Source organism: Lonchura striata, chromosome Z, assembly GCF_046129695.1.
Source record: "Lonchura striata isolate bLonStr1 chromosome Z, bLonStr1.mat, whole genome shotgun sequence".
Taxonomy (NCBI): domain Eukaryota; kingdom Metazoa; phylum Chordata; class Aves; order Passeriformes; family Estrildidae; genus Lonchura; species Lonchura striata.
Genome location: NC_134642.1, coordinates 51,185,341 through 51,208,563, shown reverse-complemented (window position 1 = coordinate 51,208,563; position 23,223 = coordinate 51,185,341). Strand labels below are relative to the sequence as shown.

The following is a 23,223-nucleotide window of genomic DNA, read 5'->3' as shown; positions in this document are numbered from 1 at the left end:
TGTCCCTATTAAATTCAGAGAAAATAACTTCCTTTTCTACAACAGCTTTGGACAACGACAGCAGCTCTCATTTAAAGCCATATGACAATTTCACTTAGATAACAGCTAAAAATGTTTAGTAACAGAAAGTGCTTAAACACAGAAAGGTTCTCAACTAGCAGAGGCTGTCCTCACAATAAAGACATCCCATATGGCAATTATTTTTAGACTGTTACGTATCAGAGGTTAGAGAAGTCACATGGTTATCTCCAAACTACCAGTTCCTCAGCTGATTTTTGTATCTCACAGAAAGAAAAAGCAAATTGGGGTAATTTTTAGAACTAACGTAGTTCAAATTTGAAAACTGTGACACCTTCTGAGTTTGTTTAGCTTCCATAACTACCTATTCTTTCCAGTAAGGGCCCAAAAAGAAAGCAAGCCTGTCATTTTTGACAAAAATACCTAGAACATTCAAAGCAGATCAGCTGAGTTTACTTAACCTGGCTCTAATTCACTGCAGCTGCATTTAATGAACCACAAAGAAAAGCTTATTACTGCAGTAAGAGACAGAGCTTAGTGGCTGAACACCCTCCAAGCTTCCAGCATCCTTCAGTTGGTTGGCTGTGCTCAGCATCAGCTACTGCATGAACTGTGTAGTGTAGATAAGCATACAAAGTCAACAGACAACACCACCTCCCCCTGCCTCTGTAATTTCTAGGATGTATTATCAAGAGGATTTCAGGTAGGGTATGCTACCAGATATGTTCAAACAGCTGCTAACAGAGATTGCATTTATTCATTGATCCTTGAAGTACTCACCTGCTTTAAACACTGAACAAGAGTTATAGAGTTCTTGTAATGATAACTCATACAAACACTTTGACATATGAGTATGTAATCTACCACATGGGAGACAGGAGAACACCTTGAGCTGCCTGAAAGATCTTCAATCTCATCTTTACAACCAGTGACTATGAGTGATCGAGAAACCTCAGGTCTTACTGCAACTTCGTTAAATAACAGTTAAAAAAACCAGACCCATGCATTACCTCTACATACACAAAAATGATTTAGGGATTCCACAAAGAATTACATCAAAGTTTTATTTAAAATGAGCAAACATGTACAATGTACAGAAGTCTCAGTAACACATTACTAAAACCAAGCTTAGTTCTCTAAAATACTGTCAGTTCTCCCCACTGGGAATTTGGCCTTTGATATACTATATGTTTAAGCTCATATTTTAAGACTATGGCTCTATAAGGAACTTCATCTATATTCTTCTCAAAATTTCATGTGTAACTTTTCCATGAGCAGTTTTCTAGTCTCAAACAGATCAGTATGTAAAATAAATCAAAAAGCATAATGAGTAAACTGAAGTACTAAATATTATGTTAAATGCATTTCCTTCACCTTCTTCCTCTTATGTCAGAAAGAGGGAACTGAGGGATGTAGTACAAGAGAAGCCTCAAAAGCTACTCAATGTTTTCAGCTTTAACTACGACAGACTCATATTAAGTGCTTCAAAAAGCACTATCTGAGAAAAAAAAAAATCAGTATGATTAAAGGTCTCCCTTCCAATTCTTGTAACAGAAGAGTGACGCACTGAAAACAAGAAACTTTACCAATTTACTCAACAGCTGCATTCCTATTTCACAGAAGTATGTAGAACACATGTAAAGATTCCCAAACACACAGGGACAACAATGACTGAGAGGAAAAGCATTTTGTTCCAGGAAGCTAATAAATGACTTTTTTTTTTTGTTTGTGCAACAGTACAGAGAATGTTGAGCTTTCTACTTCATTTATCAAAGAAAACCTACAATTAAGTCAACACTCCTCAGTAAACCCTTCAGAAGGAAGGCAGGTAAACCTCAGGGAAAACAGTTAACCACACATCAAGTTCTAACACACAGCAGCAGTGCTTTAAACAGCCTTCCAGAGGAAGAAACACTAATTGGAAATATCATAGGGATTTTGGAAATATCTTAGTATGCCCAAGCACTACAGGCTAAAATTAGAAAGAATGTTTCCCCCAGAATTTTTCTTGTATTTCTCTCCCCGTTTAATTTTTTCACACACTACCAAAAACACTTAATTCATTGAGAATTTCAGAAAATACAGAAATGCTCAGTGACGTCCTTCCCCACCAGTGATTTACAACAAAGGTACCAACTATTTGTCCCCCTACCACTCCCACAGGGTCCTAAAACCAACAAAAGTGTCAAATCAAAAAGAATGTCTGAATAGTAACCCAAAAACTAATATAAAATGGCAGAGGAGGAAAAAAAGTCCACAAAAACAATTCTTATTCCCAGTATTTTAAAAAACAGTAAGTGGTGCAGTCTCCCAAGTGTCACATCAGTCTGTTACATTCCATTTTGCTTATGCAAAATACAGATCATTATATTTCTCTACAGAATCCACTACAGTACATGGATTAGCTATTCAGAGTAACAGTACTAGCAAGGCTCTTCTCTGAGGCACTAAGAAGAGGTATAACTCTTAAGGTAAATTTCTGCATTTATTAAGACAAGGCACATGAAAGAAGCAGCAGGAATCTTTCAAGAGAACTAAGAAAGCAGTAAGTGGTAGGATGTAATTCAGCTGGCAGAGAGAGTGCACTTGAAAAGCAAGTGGAAAAAAGTGGTATCAATTGTTTTGCAAACCTACCACAATTGGATTACCTGATCCAGAATAAACTGTGCCAGTGTAAACTGACCTAAGCAGATTCTGTTCACCTTAGGGAGCAATATGCTTCTGGGACTGCTTGTTCCTACTCTGGTTTTTAGCCAAGTGTTTGTGATGCAATGACTGAACAGCATGTAACCATGGGATCTTGGGAGTTCATTAGGGAGGTAAACACTCTTATTACCACCTCTATGAAACAAACTCCTTCACTCCACGAAGCTGTGTCCCCCAAACACTCATGCTGCAGAAGACTACCAGCCAGAAAGAATATGAGTCAAGTATTTCTAGCAAAACACAGGTACTCCTGAAAGCTTAAAAATAAAGGAACTGAAGCCTCAACAACTTAGCATTTTATTATCAATATTTACAGATGCATGGAGGAGAAGAGGAGGACATCTCAAAAAGTGACATAAAATGTTAAAGCACATTAATACAAACCAAGTAATAACAAGAAGAAATCAACAAAAGCTTCATCAGGTGAGCTCAAGGTTGCTGGGAGCCCTCTACTACACAGCATCTTGACTTCCAAACCTTTCATATTTGAAAGCTTCATTTACGTTTTCCAAAAAAGCTATCAGCTATCAACTCTTATAATCTGCTTTAACTGGGTGTGTCTCAACAGCTTGGATGAAATGGCTTCTATACATACACTGCACATCCCAACATTGTCAGTGCTACCAAGTGGCCAGTCAAATCACCTAGGTTTGATTGCTTATTCTTGTTTGGAAACCTTGACTACATGTCATACTCGTCTTCCTTCCTTTTGGAGAACTTTCTAAACTTATCATATCAACTTTGTATTCTTACTAAATGAGAAAAAGACTAAGATCCTAGTAAGGAACAACAATAATGTTTAACCCCTTTGTTCATCAAGTTCACCTGCAAAAAAAGTGGAATTTAGCAAATTTGTGGGGTGGGATTTTTTTCCTTAGTTTGGGGAGTTGGGTTCTTTTTTTTTTTTTTGTTCTTGTTGATAGCTGAATTTGAGTTATTAGAGAAGATTAAAGAATCTACACACAGAACACAGACAAGAGACTTTTCACTTGCAAACCTGATTTTGCATACCCTGTCATGTTTCAAATTCCGTAGCTGCTCCAGCAATTATATGTGATGTTTCCCACAAGTTTTCCAAAGCTGACATTCAGCTCAATAAGGCATCACATACACTACCCTTAAGAACATCTGACCACCTAAACTCACACAATGATCACTCAGGGTTGGAAGTCACCTCTGGAGATCACTGGATCCAACTGCCCTTCTCAAATAGGACTAACTAGAGCCTGGACCACGTCCAGAGAGCTTCTGAGCATCTTCTGACATAGGATACTCCACCACCTCTTTGCTTCATTCTGAAAAAGTCAGTACAGAAATCTACCTCAAGAAGTTGAAAAAGAGCAAGAAAATCTGGAAGTATATAAATAGATATTAAATCCTATCCACATAAGGTGGAAGGTGATTCTTCCCATGTATTCAGCCCTAGTTGAAGCCACATCTGGAGGGCTGGGTCGAGTTCTGGTTTCTTCAGTAGAAGACAGACAAAGAGCTACCAGAAAGGGTCCAGCAGAGGTCACAAAGGTGATTTGAGGCCTGGAGCACCTCCCTCATGAGGAGAGACCACAGGAACTGGGTCTGATCAGTCTGGAGCAGAGATGACTGAGGGGGGATCTCACTAATGCATACAAATGTTTCAAAGGCGGGTACCAAGAGGGTGGTGCCAGACTCTTTTCAGTGGTGCTAAGAGACAGAATGAGAAGCAATGGCCATAAACTAAACCACAAGAAGTCCAACCTCAACATGAGGAAGAACTTCTTTACACTGATGGTGGCAGAGCACTGGAACAGGCTGTTCAAGGAAGCATGAAGACATTCCAAACCCACCTGGACATATTCCTGTATCACCTGCTCTAGGTGACCCTGCCTTGGCAAGGGGTTGGGACTGGATGGTATCCAGAGGTCTCTTCCAACACTAACTGTTCTGAGATTCCGTAAGATACCATTAGCTGCTACCTTAGCACCTTACTAAAATTCACATCATTTTAAGAACACAATGCAACATACTCAACCCTCCACTATCACTCCCCAACTACTTCACCATCAGACGTATTATCAACTTTTGAAGAGCTACTAATATTCAAGGAGACTGTTGCCAGGTTTAAGTGAGAAGTAATTTTCTAACTTTCCATTATGGGTGAAAATAATTTAAACCACCTCACTGTCATGACAGCTAGACTATGACCCACTTTTAAGGTTTAACAAAGTCCAGAATAACTGAACAGTAGTCCCTATGACCTACTTGCAAGGGACCTCTCCCCAAAAGTGGGCAGAATAAAGACCTATCTGATTTCAGGCGTTAGCAATGCAAAATGCAAGATAACCAAGATGTTATGTTTAACTTTATTAACACATACATCCAACAATCTCATTTCTCTTTAGTCTGAATGCTGTAAAAGCCTTTCTGCCCCTGCTGCCACACAAGACCTCCATTATGCCTAGGGCACACTGTGCTAAGCGTCACAGCTTGATAATGACCACCCTTGTTACTGTTATGAGGCACCCTCAGGTGAAACATCCAGCAGGTCTAAGTTCTCATTTGTCTCTTCATACCAGGAATCCCTGATATCCACCTGCAACTGTAAACAAAACAAAAAGGCAACTCACTCTACACTTAAAGTTTTGAAAGTCCAACTCTATATTGTATTTGCTCAAATATGAAAAACCTCAAATTTGGCAGAGGTAACCAGCAGCCATCTACAGGCGTCAAAAGTTACTCATAATTACCACCATCATAAGTTTTATGTCTCAAATCTATGGCAAACCATTTGCTTCCTGACATTGCTCCAATAAACTTCTGGCACAAAAAATCCTGCAACAGACAAGCTGTTTCTTCAAACAGGTTTCCTTTAATCTTTCATATCCAAGTACCAACAATCTCATCCAATTCTAAGCAGATAAACTGTCACTTAAGAGATGTCTAAAAGCTCCTCTTTATTCTCTGTGGGGAAAAAAAAAAAAATCTCACTTTAAGAGCAGTTGTTTTCAACAGAAACAACAGGAGCTAAAAAAAAAAAAAAACAATTAAAAAAACCCACAAAAAACCAAGTCCATCAGATATCCAGCCTTCTCTGCAACCTATTACCTGGTGTCTGAAAAGAAACAACCTCAAAAAAAGTAAAAAAAAAGAAATCATGCCAGGGTATGTCAAACATGCTACACCAACTTCACTATTCCCAAATCACCACCCTATCCAATCCCTTTATTAAGCCAGTTTTTGCAATCTGTTTCATGCATTGAATAGCCCACTGGCATACTGGCATTCAAGGGTGTTTACCCCCTCAGCCCAATGTCATACAGGGGTAACACTGTCTCACAACCAGGAAAGCTCATATAATGAATGATTCAAACTTATTGGAAGTTTTAATGGGTGTAAGGCACAAAACAGTAACTTTTCTTTAGTTCGTGACACTTCATTTCTGTACAGAATGCCAATGTGCTTTTGATTTTGTTTTCTATTTTTTTTTTTTTTGTCTGCTCAGCTCAACTGGTACACAGAACTCAAAATTTTGAACACAAAGTTATTTAAACACAGAGTTATAAACAATCTCAAACAGATGGTCAGTTCTCCTCTGAGCTTAAGACTTCAGAGAATGAGTCATGAAAGCTTATATGTGCTCACTGGACCCGTTTTCCTGAAGCTGTAAGTCTAAGTAGACTTATTCAGAAGGACTACCCTAACACAGGTTCAGCCCATCTTGTACTTTTCATCAGCACCTTCTACTATGGAAATAGATACCAGACATTTGCTGTTTCTTTTATGCAAATAAAAAAGCTATTTCAAACAAAACCTATGAAAGCACAGGAGTTCCTATCTGTGCAACAAAAACTAAGCTGGTCATCTCCAGGAGACCACAGGACCATCATGTGTAATGGTTACTTGGGAAGACAAAAGCTGTAACTGCAAACTTCCCCCCCTTCACACAGCTTTACACACTAAGCAGATTATCATATGGTTTGGAATATCCCTTTGGTCAGTTTGGGTCAACTGTCCTGGTGATACCTCCACCCCCAAGCTCCCACGCACCCCCAACCTGCTCACTAGTGTGGCTTTACTTGTGTTCAGCACAAGTACAAAGGTACTTCGCACTACAGTATGGCTCCACACTAGCCGCTATGAAGAAAATTAACTCTACCCCAGGCAAAACCAGAATACTATCACACAGTCATAGCTCAGAATTTGTGGTATTTTCTACAAAGCCTACCCAGAAATATAAAGATACTTCTAATCATCATGATTTTGGTGTCCTGTACCATTTTCTTCCACTCATCTCTCAATTGCTAAACTTGTCAAAATAGAGTGGGATGATCCAGAGGGACCTGGGCAAAGTTGTGAAGTGGGAATCTCATGAGATTTAACAATACCAAGGTACAAGACCAAGTACAAGGTGCTGCATCTGGGTCACAGTTAAGTCCATGTATCAAGACAGGCTGGGGAATGAACAAATCAAGAGCAGCCCTGTGAAAAAGATTTGGGGGTGCTGGTGGATGAGACGCTAGACATGACCCAGCCATGAGCACTCACAGGCCAAACATGCCAAACATGTCCTGGGCTGCAGACAAAGTAGTGTGGCCAGCAGAGAAGGGAAGCGATTCTGCCCCTCTCCTCTGCTCTGGTGAGCCCCACCTGGAACCCTATATCCAGCTCTGGAGTCCCATCAAAGGAAGGACATAGACCTGTTGGAATGAGTTCAGACGAGGCCACACAGTTTGTCAGAGGAATGGAGGAAGGACCTCTCCTATGAAGACTAGGAGAACTGGGACTACTCAGCCCGGAGAAGGCTTTGGTATGATCCAACTGCAGCTTTCCAGTACTTAGAAGAAGACTATTATAAAGACGGAGAGAGACTTTTTTCAAGGGCAAGTAGTGACAAGACTAGTAAATGGCTTCAAACTGACAGAGTAGGTTTAGATTAGATATTAGGAGGAAAACCATTACAATGAGGGTGGTGAGGCACTGGAACAGGTTGCCTGGAGTTGTGAATGCCCCATCCCTGGAAGCGCTCAAGGCCAGGCTAGATGAAGCTCTGAGCAACTTGGTATAGTGGTTAAGTGTCCCTGCACATGACAGGGGGCTTGTATCAATGTGATCTTTAAGTACATTCCAACTCAAACCATTTTATGATTTTTACAGGGGTGATTTTGACAAGTACTACAAAATCTTCTTGCTGAGCTCAAAGACTTGTGGAAGTTTATTTCTAGTCTCATCAGTAGTATTTTTGTCCTTTATTTAGAATTAATTTAATTTAGGATGATAAAATGCTTGAGTTTGTCAAAAATAGAGGAGTGATACTAGACCACTGGCTCAGAAAAGATACCTAGCTATTTTCTGTAACAAGAAAACTACTTGTGCCTTTAGCATAATCTGTACTTTTTACCAATATATCTGTTCAGAGACAGAAAGCCATAATGTAACATCCTCGATGTCAAACACGACTAGAAAAGGTAAATGCCAGCATGCAGACAAATTTTCAAGCAATAGTCAAAATCAGGATTTCTTCCATCGAGCTCTTAAATAAACTCTTACTTATGAAAAGAAACAGTCATCTCTCTACAGAAGAACCACCTAATATTTCAGAGTCCACTACAATTCGAGCAGTCTTGCATGCAGATTGGAACTCCAAGGTTTATGTTAGCAGTAAAGCCTGAACCCAGTGGAAATGAGCTTCTCTAACAAGCTTATGCAGATAGAAGATCTCTTAGCCCCAAAAGATTTTCAGTCAAAGGCTGCAAAAATGATGAGAAGATAGCTTGGCAAAAATGTTCCCTGAGATTTAGCAATAGCTTCTATTGTATCAGACAACAAGCCTAGTACAAATTTACTCAGCTATCAATTGTCTCCAGTCTTCATCATTTTAGTAGAACATGTTGCTGATGACAACACACTTTACTCCTCCTCTGAACCGCAGAAGCTGGTCTTTTTCCCCCTCTAGCTAGACAACTGTTTAGGTAGTGCAAGGTTTTTCCACTAAAGATTTGAGATCAAAATCAAGCTCTAGACGTATTTGATGGTTATTTGCTTCCTGACAAGGTCAAAAATAACTTCATGTAGACCAACCAGACACATATTTTAGGGAAGTTCTCACAACAAGAACTTAGCTGGTACTGCACATCCAAAGCTTTTTCAAAACCAGACTTCTAGTAAGTATTGCATCCTTGTCACTCACTCACAATATGGAAAGTAGATTACAAATAAGACACTCATTTAAAAAAAGTACCCAACCATGCATTCTATACCACATTAAGTCTCCAACTATACAACTACAGCCTAATGTCTGACAGAAGAAACTGAGTAAATACTTAGGAGGCAACCCTATTTGCATACCCAAGTTGCATCTTTAAACACAAGGATGTTAACTACTCTTACATAAGATGGAAAGAATGTTAACTTATTGTTAGAAGTGTGAAAAGCAGAACTAAAACCAGCCAGTCACACAAACTCTTAAAAATCAAGCATCTATTTCTTAATACAGAAGGATGAAAAATAATTGTGGTTTTTTTTTAACTGCTAGCAAGCTGATTGATTACACAATGTGTACTTTAAAACTGCTGAAGTTAATACAACTTACCAGCATTGCTAGAGTCAACTTTAGAAAGCTGTCTGGAAAAAGCAAGGCAGAAGAAAGACTACAAAACATGGGCCTTCTGCTGAATGGGGCAGATAATCTGGTGACAACAGACATGGAATAAGATGAGTTTGCCTACCTTTAGCTTTGATCTTTACTGATAAGACCAATATAAATACCAGATGAAGTGGAGTAAAGAAGGTTAAGACACACTTTTTAGAGATATCCAGTGTCAGGACAACATATGTTTAAACATATGAGAACTTACTGCCACTGCTCCTACCACTGATAAGCACAGAACACCCACAGACAACACAGACCCTCTGGGCAAAGCAGGAGGCATCCAAAAACCAACTGGACATTGACCCTGCTTTAAACTAAGGATTGAACTAGAGTATCTCCTAAAGTGCCTGCCAATGTAAATAATTTCAGTTATTAATATAAATTAAGTACCTTTAATATATTAAAAAAGCTAAAGTACGCAGTAGAGGGCTATTAACTGCTAGCATCCCCTCCAGTCAATGAAAACAGCACTGAACACAAGAAGTGTACATCACATCTGTGTCTTTCTGTTTTCTTACAGATAAAGAAAGACATTTTCAGAAGTTTCCATGTCATCTTATTATTTCACCTGTAATTACAAACAGTGTTCACTTATACTGTATTTCATTAACATTCAAAAGCATTTGCAGGTACAGGAATACATTATGGTACACCTACACATCAGCTTTCACCTTCCACAATTATGTCAATAGCAACACTGCTTAGCAAGCAAGATAAGGCACTGAGAAAAAGCAGAAGAGAGCCTTAAGGAATACTCAAGACCTTATTTCTCAGACCAAAGGTACTTTTCGTAACGTTTTGGTTTAGTGATTTTTATTTTTAGCCAAGTTTCCAACTAGCATTGTGATATAATCCACATGAATGTTGGGATAAAAATGTAATATATCATCCATGCATCCTGTTGATACCTTTAAAATGACTCTTAGAGAAGGCACCAACAGTAAAACAAAGGATATACTTGTGCTACACCATTAACCAGCATAAATGGAGAAAGAATTAATGAACACAAGGCTCCAGGAAAACTACCTGGCAAACCAGCATTCAACTTCTAAAATCAGCTCAATACTGGTGTTCATGAACTCATTATATTGAAACTATTTGCAATTTTCCACTTAACATGCAATTCCATTCTTCCATTTATCAGATTAAATACATTCTAGAACATGGACCAGAACAACAGTATTCTCAAGAGTACATAAAGCATTCCACTTATGCTCAGGAGAATACCCTATTTTTTCCTAAAAAGTCCCTTTCCCCTCAAGCTTATCAATTTGCCGCTGTTACCAGCATAAATAGGAAAGCAAATGCTGGACCTGTGTCAAGACAACATTTCTTTCAAAAGAGTCCTGCCAACACCACCTTCATTTTCTAATGAAATGAATTTAAATAATGAATTACCAGACTTAGCAAGGAAGCTTGGAAAATAAAGCTTTATGCTTCAAAATTTTTGATAATGATTCAACTTCTTGAATATTGAGTTGGTGCACCTCCCCAGTTCTTTTCTGACATTGCTACTGTAGTCTACCTCCTCAAGGCTGTTTGTGACAGCTTCTTTATCAAACACAGACAGACAAGATGTGACATGCCTTTACAGGGGCTTCAGAACTAAATTCTTCAATGCTAAGGAACAGCTGTATGCAAGCTATAAAAAAAAGGGTAAACACACACACGGGAATGAACTGAAGTAGAAGGAAACTGCCTAAAACAGCAACTGTTTCATGATCCATTGAGCAAGTTCATCATCACTGCCCCGGCTTTCTAGGATTTTTCCCCTGCACGCATCAGAACTTGCCTATGTAATTCTTCATCAGAGTCTCCACACATATCTCCTGAAAGCACTGCTTTACAGCTCTGTTATACTGAAGTAATTACATGGTCACCATGCCCATCTGCTTAATCCTTTACTGCCTGGAGCACCTGCTAGCACAGTTGTGTTTTTCCATTACAGCCACCTCTTCAGTGCTGGAACTACCAAGCACTTCTGACCTGATTTGCCTGTTGACTGTGGTTTTGCTTCAATCCACCACCCTTTGTCTTGATGGATGCCACAATGAGAAATTTTAAAACATTGCTGCAAAATGATAAAGATGAAAAAGACTGGTTAACAGTCCAGTAATACCACTCAAGTCAGACAACTTCTAATTACTTCTAGCTTAAATCTACAACCTGTCTTTCACAAAGTGCCTATGCCAAAACACAGATATCTCTATTTATAGACCCATACCAAGAGGCAAATAATTAAAATTGAACAAATCAAACACTGTGCTTAATTCTGCCGGTAATTCAATGCACTCTTATTTTTCACATAGTATATAGGTTTGCAATGTCACACACTGTGCACAAAGATGCATGAAGAAAAAAGTAGAAACAGTCATGCAACATAACCAGTGGCTCTGGCTTTTGTAGCCTTACCAGCATTTTGTTGGCTTAGTAAATGTTGGAGGAGGAGAAACAACACACACTGGAATGAGCCACAACTATTTGCAAGAGGCCACCTCTGCTTCTGGGAGCTTCACAAGCAGGTCAGGCACATGAATGAACACCATCACTGTGTTCCACAGTGCATATTCCACTTCTTCATTCATCTTGTATTAATTCCACAGAAGATATATATGAAATAATGAAGACAACTGACATCTTAACATGAACAACAGTAGCTTATTGCTACTGAAGTGAGGAGTATACAACAGCAGGATCAATAATCTTCTCATTAGGAAAAGGCCCCACAGCTAACACAGTCACCTGAAGTCCTCACAGGTCCCATTTTCATCTCCAAATTAAGACAGTATGGCATTTAAGTTGGACAAACCTGCTACTTACTTTTCACAAATAAAGAGTGGGAAACGTGAGAGTGGCAAAATCCCAGGGTCACCTACAACCCATGTTAACACAATGCACTTTGAGCCCAAGATGTGTGATGTGGAAAAAGAAGGGAAGAAAACATAGGTCTGCGTTTTTATATAATTTCCAATGATGTTACTGTTACACAGCAGTTCTAGTACTGCAGGTTTCAAGGGTGAATACACTTAGCTTAAGCAAGTGTAATAATAAAATTTTAAAAAATTCCTGCCTTTAAAAAAAAAGGCAGGAAAGTATTGAATAAACATCAAAAGGCTGTGCTCTGGCTATACCTATACAGTACAGTAGGTCATAAGCATTTCCTAATCATAAAACAGCAAAGCAGTTCCAGGAAAATATACTGCAGGTAACTGTCATGATCTGCGCTTTTAGAGAAAGAGCTATAGAGACTGCCTGCCACTTGCCATCAAGAGCATGTCAAATGACATGCTCCTTAATACATGAATGCCATTATCCTGGTTTGGTACAGAAATGGACCTTGAGGAGAGGCTATTTTTAATTAAGTTGTAAAGTTATTACAGCTCACTGAACTGAAAGGATGTTTAAAAATTCATGCCAGCTTGTCTAGAAGGGGGTGATCAAGTACTTGTTTTGTACAATTCCTTCTTGATGTTACTTGAAAAGGATGAGATTGGAGATCTCACCTAGATATTAGTGATGAGACCCTGTGGCAGAACAATCTCAACATTTAGTCACAGAAAAAGCATTAACTAAGGACATGCAAGAGTTTCATCTCGCTATCACATAACTGAAGGTTTTATTCTTCCCTACAATATCAGTCTATATCCAGACTTCTCAAGTTTCTTTGTACTTTTGTTCACAACTGGATTCAGCAGCTTGCACAGACAAAGCAAGCTTCTTCATATCACTCACACATTTTATTAGCATAGGTGGATGTTTGCTAGCCCCACCACTATCTTGTTGGTCACTCAAATGCATCAAAATTACTCACAGGATTAAATCCTGAGCAATAAGCTTCTCCTGTGAGAAGTGGGAATCAGAAAGGGAGAGAAAATACTTTGCCACTAATTTTATTAGGCCAAAACATTAACTGAAGTTAGTCATCAAACAGGTGAGGCTGGACCACAGTGAGTTACCTTGTCCAACCTCCCTGCTCTGGTAGCTTCATCCTAAAGCACTGCTGCACAGGATTGCATCCAGATGGCTCTTGAGAATATCTGTGAGGGAGACTCCATAACTGCTCTGAACAGCTTGTTCCAGTGTGCAGTCACATGGTCAATGAAGAAGTATTTACTCGGTTGGAACTTGTGCATTGATTTCTGCCCACTGCATCTCATACTATTGCTTTGCACCACAATCTGGTTCTGATCTCTTGACTCCCACCCTCCGGGTACTCATTGATGGGGTTCCGCCTCAGCTGTCTCTTCTTGAGGCTGAAGAGGCCTGGCTCCCTCAGCCTTTCCCCATACGAGAGATTCTCCAATCCCTACATAATTTTTGTCACTCTCCTCTGGACCCGCTCCAGGAGCTCCATGTCTCTCTTGTGCTGAGATGCCGCGAATTGGACACAGCATTCCAGGTGAAGCTGCAACAGAGCTGAGTAGAGGGGAGGATCATCTGCCTCAACCTACTGGCAATACTCTTCATAATACAACCCACGATACCATTGGCCTTCTTGGCCAACAGGGCACTGCTGGCTCATGGAGAGCTTGTTGTCCACCAAGACCCCCAGCTCCTTCTCCACAGAGCTGCTTCCCAGCAGGTCACTCCCAGCCTGTGCTCATGCCTGGGGTTGTTCTTCCCCAGGTTCAGGATCCTGCATTTGCCTTTGCTGAATTTCAGAAGGCTCCCCTCTGCCCATTGCTCCAGGCTGTTGAGGTCCTTCTGAAGGGCTGCACTGCCCTCTGGGGTATCAGCCACTCATCCCAGCTTTGTGTTGTCAGTGAAATTGCTGAGGAGGCCTCTGCCCCTTCATTCAAGTCATTGATGGATAAATTGAACAAGACAGGGCCCACTATTGGACCATGGGAGACACAACTAGGAACAGGCCTCTAGCTAGGGCCTGTGCCACTGGTTACAATCCTCTGTGATAACACTACAAAGGCTAGTTACTAGCAGTCCCACATGAACAGTTTTAGATTGACTTAACTCCTCCAATTGAAGGAGAAAAATTTCTTGTTCATCTTAATATGCATTTTAAGAATGTACCATGACTATGTAAGACAGCCATCATTTTGGGTTTGATCTGCACAGATAGCCCATACTGCTACATGGCAAAAATGGTCATGAGGCAGAACGCCCTAGAAGTAGTGCAAGTCAAGATTGTCAACACCAAGCTGTATGGTGTGGCTGACACATAGGGATGGACAGAACACTGTAACAGGCTGCCCACAGAGCTGACAGATGCCCCATTCCTGAAAATATTCAAGGTCAGATTAGATGGGACTCAGAGCAAACTGAAGATGCTCCTCCTCTTTGCAGGGGAGTTAAGACCACGAGACCTTTAAAGGTCCCTTTGAACCCAAACTGTTCTATGATCCTTATTTTTCAGTCCCTTTAGAGGCCACTCACATTACTTCACTCAAAGGCAGACAAGAACATGTATGTATGAAGGTGAAGTTGAAGAACAACTTTATGTTCAGTCATGTTTTCCAATCCTCCATACTCTTCAAGTAGTTACCTGGTATTCATAACCACTGTAATTTATTCCACAGAAGGCATAAGTTGCTTAAACACATTCCATTCTGTCCTACCTCCAAGGTGTAAGAGAATTGCCCATATCATATTTCAAGTAAAATAAATTTGAAGCACAGTGGAGTACACACAGAAAAGGGCCAGTTAGCTATTATTAAAATACGTGAGCCAGAAGCAATACCTCAGCTATTTATAACCCTTACCCTCTCTGCTATCACTTCCTTTCCATGGTCAGTAGTCCCTTCCTAATCCTCCTGAGATCATCCACAGAACAATGGACAGCAAATAAGGTACTTACTGAATGTCATGATCAATTGGCCACATATTGTTAATTGGAAAAGATGCATGCCTTTCACACATTGCCAGCTCATAATAGTGCACAGAAGTATGTGGCAGAAGCATTACTGCCAAAAGTAGTTTCAGACAAAGGTATTACAGTTTTTAGTTGCCACACAGAAGTCCCTCTTGTGTAAAAGCTCATACATGTACCTTCCTTTGCCTTCCCTCTTTAAGGTACCATTTAACTATATAATGCCACAGTCACTTCCAGAAACCAGAAGCTAGAAATGCATAAGTTACATGTGGATAAACAGGGATATTAAAGTCTAACACACCATTAAATATATCAGACTGATAGTGCTCCATGAACAGGCTTACTTCAATCTTTATAGCCATTTTCCATCTCCTGACTCATTAGTCACATCTTCCCATTTTTCATCACCTTTTAAGCCACATTTCCTCTTCTACTCTACCAAAACACAACCTAACAAGCAAAGAAAGATATCACCCACATCAAGGCACCCTGATACAACCTTCTCTGGAAAGTCTAAACAAGGCCAAAACTCAGAAATGCTCTTCCAGAGGTGTGCCCAAAACACCCTTTGCCATCTGAACCAATATTCAAATATTCACATTAAAAAAACCCACAAACACAAAAAAAACCCAACAGAAACACCCCCCAAGAACAACAACAACAAAAAAAACTCCTGAACAAAACAAATAAGATAAAAAAACCCAAACCAAATAAAAGACAGAAAACCTCACATTTAAACTGTTCTATAAGCAACAACTTTCAACATCTTCCGTTTGACACAGATTGGGCTACTGTTGGCCAGTAGCTTGCTCGTTATATCTCACCTCTTGTTCAGAGAGGTCATCACTAACATCATCATACTAATCATTCCAGTTGTCAAAGGACTGCCATTTGGCCCAGAACTGTCTAAGGATTTTCAGAAAAGCCTTCTGACACCCACTGCTTTCAAGTGGATCATGCAAAGGTACATACTTTTAGGTCCCACAGGACTCTTGAGACTACTTTAAAATTGAAATACGTGTGCCTCTAGGTTGATCCCCACCAGGAAAACAAATTTGGACAGATCACTGTTCTTTTAATAAGCCAACTTGCAAAGAGGAAAAGACAACTAAATTATTTTCTCTCAAAAGAACAGCATCATATGACCCCCTAAGAATTAGTAAACATTTAGGTGTATGATTGATGAAGAAGTTTGTTGAAAAAGTCTGATTGATGATATCGTCTAAGTGTAAAGTAGACTCGTAAGGGTAGCATATAGTAGCTAGTAACATTATTTGTCTAATTACTATCCCAAATACTTGAAGACTGAAGGACTGGAAGACTGTCAAAGCAGTGTTACAACTGTTAAAACTGTGCAAGTGACTGTATTTCACCTAGAAATGTATTCATAAGAACAGGCAGTAGTTTCATAATGTGCTGTTTTTTCTGGCTCAACCACAGATGAGCTTGCTTTTTTGGGTTTTTTTTTTTGCTTTTTTTTAAGACCCAAACTCTGCCATGCCTCAGTTCTCTGTCCAGTAAATGCATTTTATTTTGTCAACAAAAGTGGTAGACAGATGTGTCATTTGGGTCACTTGGAGCTTCAGATCATCTCCAGTCTTGCGCCCCACCTGCAACAAGATGAGCCATATGGTGAGATTGCTCAGCCCTTTATACTGTATGGGCTGAAAACTCTCCAAGGAGGCAAACAGCACCGTCCATCTCTGTGGACACCAGGCCCAGCAGTTCTCATGGAAAGAAAAGCATTCACTCACTCCCTGTCTCTATGGCCTAACTCATCTCACTGCCTGCCAGGGCTCAGGGCTTTCTGCCCCTAGCCCTGCTGGCATCACTGCCAGGTCTGCTGAGTTTTCAAACAGCATTAAAAGTTACATGGAGTCAAGCATTCCTAAAATAAAAAGATAAGGGGGCTGATTAGCATTACAAATTCATAAATTTGGGTAATAAGCGAAACTTCAGCACCACTCAAACTATTCATATTGCATTCAGATATGAAAGGTACCTTCATCTCTTTGCTACATCCACAACACTTCTCATGTTTCATGGAACTGTGGTTCTTCCTCCCATTTATTAATCCTGCTGTACAATTTCCATGTTTTCCTAAGGAGAATTAACTAACTCTTCAGTCCATACACATCGAACACAGCAAACATGTACCACTCACATTCAAGTATTCAAAGCTGCCCAGACAGTACCATGCTGTTACTGAGTGTACCATTTCACATCCTTTTGTGTAGGTCAATGTGAAATTTTGCCTGCATGTACTGCGTTTGATAGCAGTTTACTCAGTTATCCTAATTTGGATTGAACATGTGGATAACCACATGTCTATAGCTCTTCCTAATATCCTGACAAGCAGAATTTTTCCAACATGCACACACAAAAACAACACAGCCATCTTAGGTCAAGCAAGTCACAAAAAGATATATAAATGAAATTTTAAAAGGGCAAGTTAACCCCATTTGTAAAACAGGGGGACAGCTACAATTAGATGGTAATTAATTTTCAGTATTTTAATAATTTAGCAAGTAGTACTAGCAGCCACAAAAATTAGGTCTCTGAGCTTGGATACACTTTCAGAACACACAAAGATTACTCAAGATTGATATGCAAAAGTATAAACTAAATGTGATACTTCACACTTAAGTTAAAAAAAACCAAACTTCTCCTGCAAAAACTATCAACTTATTTTCTGTTCTCATGCATTGCTTCAAGCAGGAAACCTGATGCATGCAATCATTCTGTACAATTAACTCCAAAGACAGGCAATTTAACTTAGCACTTCTTCAGGAACATTGACATTTGTCATCTTGTAACACCTAAAAATGTTCAAAACAAGTAATCCTTACTCCACCTGGTTTCACACACACAGTATTTGTAAAGATCAAGAAAACTGTATCCACAAAAGAAAAACACGCTATTTTCGCCACAGGACAAGTTTGCAGTACCTATTCCTTTTGTAATAGCTTGTTCTATACTTCTAACACTACCAAACTCGCACAGAAAATTGCTGTAGATTCACAGAATGGTCTGGGTTGGAAGCAATCTTCAAATCATCTAGTTCCAACACCTCTGTCATCAGCAGCACTATCTTCCCCTAGATTAGGCTGCTCAAAGTTTTTAATGTGTCATCTGTCTTATACCATTTAACATAGAAACAGTCACCGTCTCAAACATTTGAGCTGCACAAGAAATCTTCTACATAAAAAAGAAAACCTACGGCCCAGTTATAATTTCAGCAGAGAAGAGATTCTTGATCACCAGAGGTATGTCCAAAAAAAAAAAAAGACAATGATCTCCACCATGATGGCTAGTTTTATATTGTTCAGCTGCAGTGGTTCAGAGGAATTTCACTACAAGAACCCCTTTTCTTATAAAAATAGCCTTTAGCAAAAGACAAGCATGACTCCACTTAAGTTTCTTTCCATTTGCTCAACTGTTACAGAAAAAAAAATCACCTACTCAGTCGGTTAATGAGGCTGTAATTCCCATCTTGCCTATCAACAGCTCAACCATGGATGCAGTCCAAGGCAAGTGTTATTGCTATGCCAAGTTTTACAATTTAGCTATCTGAATGCAAAAGCAGCTTCTAGTCTTCTTCACTTTATGCAGTTCACTTTGTCAGCACCATCCCTTCAGAATGGATGCTCTGGCCAGATTAGCAACAGCAGTTCTAGGTCAGGACCTCGATTTGGGCTTGTAGCTCAAGGTAGAAGCACATAAAAATTAAAAAGTCAGAGTAATTAATACACTAATTTCTTCTCTACTGCATGCATGCAGTACATGCATAGTCTGTTACAAGCAGCATATGGTGTTTTAGAATTATGACTTTAGTTGTCCCACTTTTGGAAATAAAGGCAGCTTCTAATGCTTATTTGGGTGGAAATGAACCACACTAGGATGTCTGATGAAATTTCTACACGTATTACTAGAGGTAAAAATAAAACCCTTAATTACAATTATAGCAGGTACTAGGATTTTAAGATTTAAAAGCCTTTCTTAAGTCAACTGTGATATGGAACCAGTTCACCTCCAGTTATGCTTGCTGGATCAGGGCTGGAGATGAACAGCAGACACAGAAAATTTAAATAAATCCCAAGATCTTGCCCTGCCTTTACAATGGGCTGGGTTGATGCAAAAGAAATTTAATGTTAATAAAAATAAAATAATAAAATAAAATAAAAACAGATATTAAAAACAGAGGTCACAGGATTAATTTTCCAGCATTTCAAGAGGACAAACAAAATGAATGGCAATGGAACAAAGACTTCTTTACAAAATAAAATGGAAACAAAGTAGGTATCCTACCATTCCTGCAATATATTGCCCATTTCAGTGCAATGGCTACGCACGCATATGGTCAAAGCAACTATAGAAACTGAAACATTCCATTAAGTCTTCTCCTCTGCCAAGACAGATGGCCACAATATCGGCTCTCCTGCATCCATCTTCCTTTCTCTATGAGAGAGAAACACTCTTTACTAGAACAGAGATATAAGGGACCACCTTCTTCTCCTCTTCCTCCTCCTCACCACTTTTGCATACACTTCTCACAAGGTCACCTGAAGCAGTGGTGTAAGGAGCCTTAACTACTTCTACAGGTAAACAAGAACATTTTTGCCCCACCGGTTCCATGAACTATCAAAAACTATTGCAACCTTTCTCCAAAATAATGCTACTCAAGTCCAGGCATCGCTGCTCCTGCAGCATGCAAGGGGTAATACCATAACTTCAAGAATACATTCAGAAAATAAGTTAATCAAGTAAGTACAAATAAGATTTGGAGAAGTTCTCCACTTTAGTACTGAAACTAGAAATCACATGCCACAAACACAAAGCTAGATGAAGCAAGCGTATAAAGCCAAGTTTGAAGAGTGGGCAGATAAAACCTTGCCCTTTTTCTGGTGTTTAGATATTTAATTAATACATTTTGATATCCACCACACCAAGTCTAACCCAGGGAACCATTTCTTGAAGGCACTTTATAGTTACATTATTAACATAAGACACTACTATGACACACATCCTCAGCCAATTTAATTTACATTAAGGTATTTTAACAGCAATCTTTCCATAAGAAAGAAAAAACACAGAAACAGCCTCTTGGACACCAAGGCTGTTTGGACTGTCCAAATCCCAGTACATGGAGAGACAAGTCTAAGCTCAGAACTCTCAGAAAGAGATTTTCCCCTACAAAAAATCAGGTACTATGAATGTGAATGTTTGGAATGTATCTACTACTTAACTAAATAGACTCATCCAGAGCATCTGAAAGCAAATGCAGCCAGCACAGACCTACAGAAAGGCTGCTCAATGTACCAGTGAATATTCCAGGACAGCCTGAGTACTCCTTCCTACCTCTGTGTAGACTGCCTGACAATATATTTGAATGTTAAAACTGTTCCCTCTTTTGCCAGTGCTTAGGTAATAAGTATTCACAAGTCTGCATATGCATGATTTACAGTATTTACCGCAATTCAGTTACATTCTATTGTATAATGCTTTCTTTCCACCTCTACTTCACACTCGAAGAAGTAAAGTGTCTTTCATCCTTAACAGGATCCGTTTTCTCACCACCTCAGTTTTTTCAAGCTTCTGCATCATGTGGGCAGCAACAGTGGTTTTACATGTTTTTCTGCTAACTGCAGTAAATCAAGCTACTCATTCTTGCAAATCTTACAGCTTCATCTAGAATCTCTGCAATTTCTGATGAGCAGCTGGACTATTTGAGCCATCAGCAATATCATGACTGTGTGAAATGAAGAATCAGTATCACCAATGTTCTATGCGAAGTTCAAGACTACCTAAAATTATTCTCATTCTGATCCTTGGCTGGCATGCTCACTGTTAGCACATTTAAGCATCTCTCACTCCCACTTTCATCAACAAGTCAAAGCATTTTTCAAACCCTCATTACATTGGGGCTTACTATGACTACCAAAACAAATCCCTGTTGCTTAAGTACAGGAGTACAGGAGGCTCAGACAGAATAGAAAACAGTGTGACACTAGTTTAATCTCCATCTGGAAAACTTCAGCTTGTTCCAAATTCACAATTTTCAAACATATGAAAGTAAGATCTTCCCATTACAATTTTCCACATTATGTAATTACTGCTCTTAAAACTCCACATATTTTACCAGCCAAGTTGAATTTAGACTGTGAGCTACTTCAAAAACTTAACATGACATTAGAGTTTTTAATAAGTTTCTGAAAGAGCATACTTCAGATTTCTGCTGTGAGCTGTTTCTCTTATCCTTGATTTTAAAGCTGAAAAACTGCAGTCCATATAAAAACACTGACTACTAAAGCCAAGTGTTTCACTGAGGTCACAATTCGAAGACGTACTTACTGTAGAGCTGTAGGTCAGAAAGTGTATGTGAAACACATCTCTTTTTCCAAATACAGTGAAGACCAACAACTAGCAATTAGGTCTCTTACCACAGATTCTATAAGATTTAGCATTGCATTATGTTGTTCTGTAAGCATTAGATGCAAGGAGACCCTACAAATAAAAAACAATTCTTACTGAGCAAAATCAGCTTGCTCAGTATTGGCAGTTTGTCTGAGCTTCCGTAGGAACGATTCAAGAAGCCTACTCATGTTATTTAGCCACCAGAGACTCAGTATGACTTTCAGAATGGATTAGGTAACAAAACATCTTGATCCAGTCCACCAGCTGTAGTAGCTAAAACTTACAAATTGTCTTACGACAGCTTCTCCAGAACTAATCCTTCTGAGAGTGTCAAATTAGGTAGATTTTGCACAGGCAAGATCAAAAAAACATGTAGCAGATTCCTTCAGAAACAGAACTAGAGATGTCAAATTCCAAAACACCATTAGCTAATCCTGCTGGACAGTGTCATGATTTTTCAATTGATTTAGGGGTTGTCAGAAAAAAGAAATCTGTGCACTAAAGTAACATTCTCACACTTTTCAAATGCACACACTAGCATCTATTAGAAAAGCATTTCAGCAGAAGTGAAGATGGCATTAAAGCAATATTGAAATGTATATTCATCACAAACTGAGTTTACCCATTAGCTCACCATTTGCTGTATTGCTTTGAAGAACATCACTGACCATAAATATAATCAAAAGCCATTATGTTGTAAGACAAAGAGTTTTACCTACAAAAGCAGCATTTCTGCATTGCTGTTACAAGACAGGAGCTTGTGCTTGCATCCTTGTATTGTTTTTAGGTGTAAAGTCTATATTTGCAGGGACATTGACTTGTTTTACAATGCACAAGAAAGCTGAACACGAGTTTGTATGTCATCTATTTCCTACCTGGCCCCCAACTAAAGCATGCTTAGCTTTGTCTGTCAAAACTTCTTAGTATTACAATTACTTTCATAGAATTCAGCTTGAGTCGTCACTGTAGTTCGCATACTGTCATCTTGAAACACGGGACATACTCTGCAAGGTTTTCTGTCTTGTCTTTTATTTTTTTAACCAAGATCGCCTGAGTCCTAAATATGCTAGTTCACAATTTTTGGAAATGCAGCGGGTAAATCTTTCCCTCCCATTTAAAAAACAGCAATTAAGAGGAATCCAGGAAAAAGAATAAAAATCAATGTCACATTAATATGCTAAAGTCACAATAAATTTACTTGCAGAAGTATTCCACTAACATGATTACCCTAATAACAGGAAGATATGTATGCAAATGTGAGCATATTTAATACATATCCACTGCAAAGACTGAGTCAATTAAAAATCTCTGCTGCATATGGAAAAGATCAACTACTCCACCAGAATAAAACGACATAAAATAAAGACATCTATTGCTGAAGCAGAAATATCAGTGTGGGTACAATCAGAATACATTTGAAAGGGGCATTGAAGATGTGCTTGGTCAGATTTGAATACATCTGATAAAATTCCTCAGTAGTTTCAAGGTCATTAGTATGTGTCTGTAGTTACAAATGCTCAATAATATATCATGGAAAAAAAATCAACTATGTTCCTCTCCAGTTAAGTGATATTCTGTTGTACACTGTGTATATAGAATTGCCAATTTTGTATTTGCAAACAAAATTATTTAT

The 23,223-nt window shown here is 39.0% G+C and overlaps 1 protein-coding gene across 17 annotated transcripts in view; it reads right to left on the bottom strand.

Annotated features, from left to right (window-relative positions):
• ELAVL2 (ELAV like RNA binding protein 2) overlaps window positions 1-23,223 on the bottom strand; it is a 107,144-nt gene that overhangs the window by 51,265 nt on the left and 32,656 nt on the right. The window lies entirely within an intron of this gene.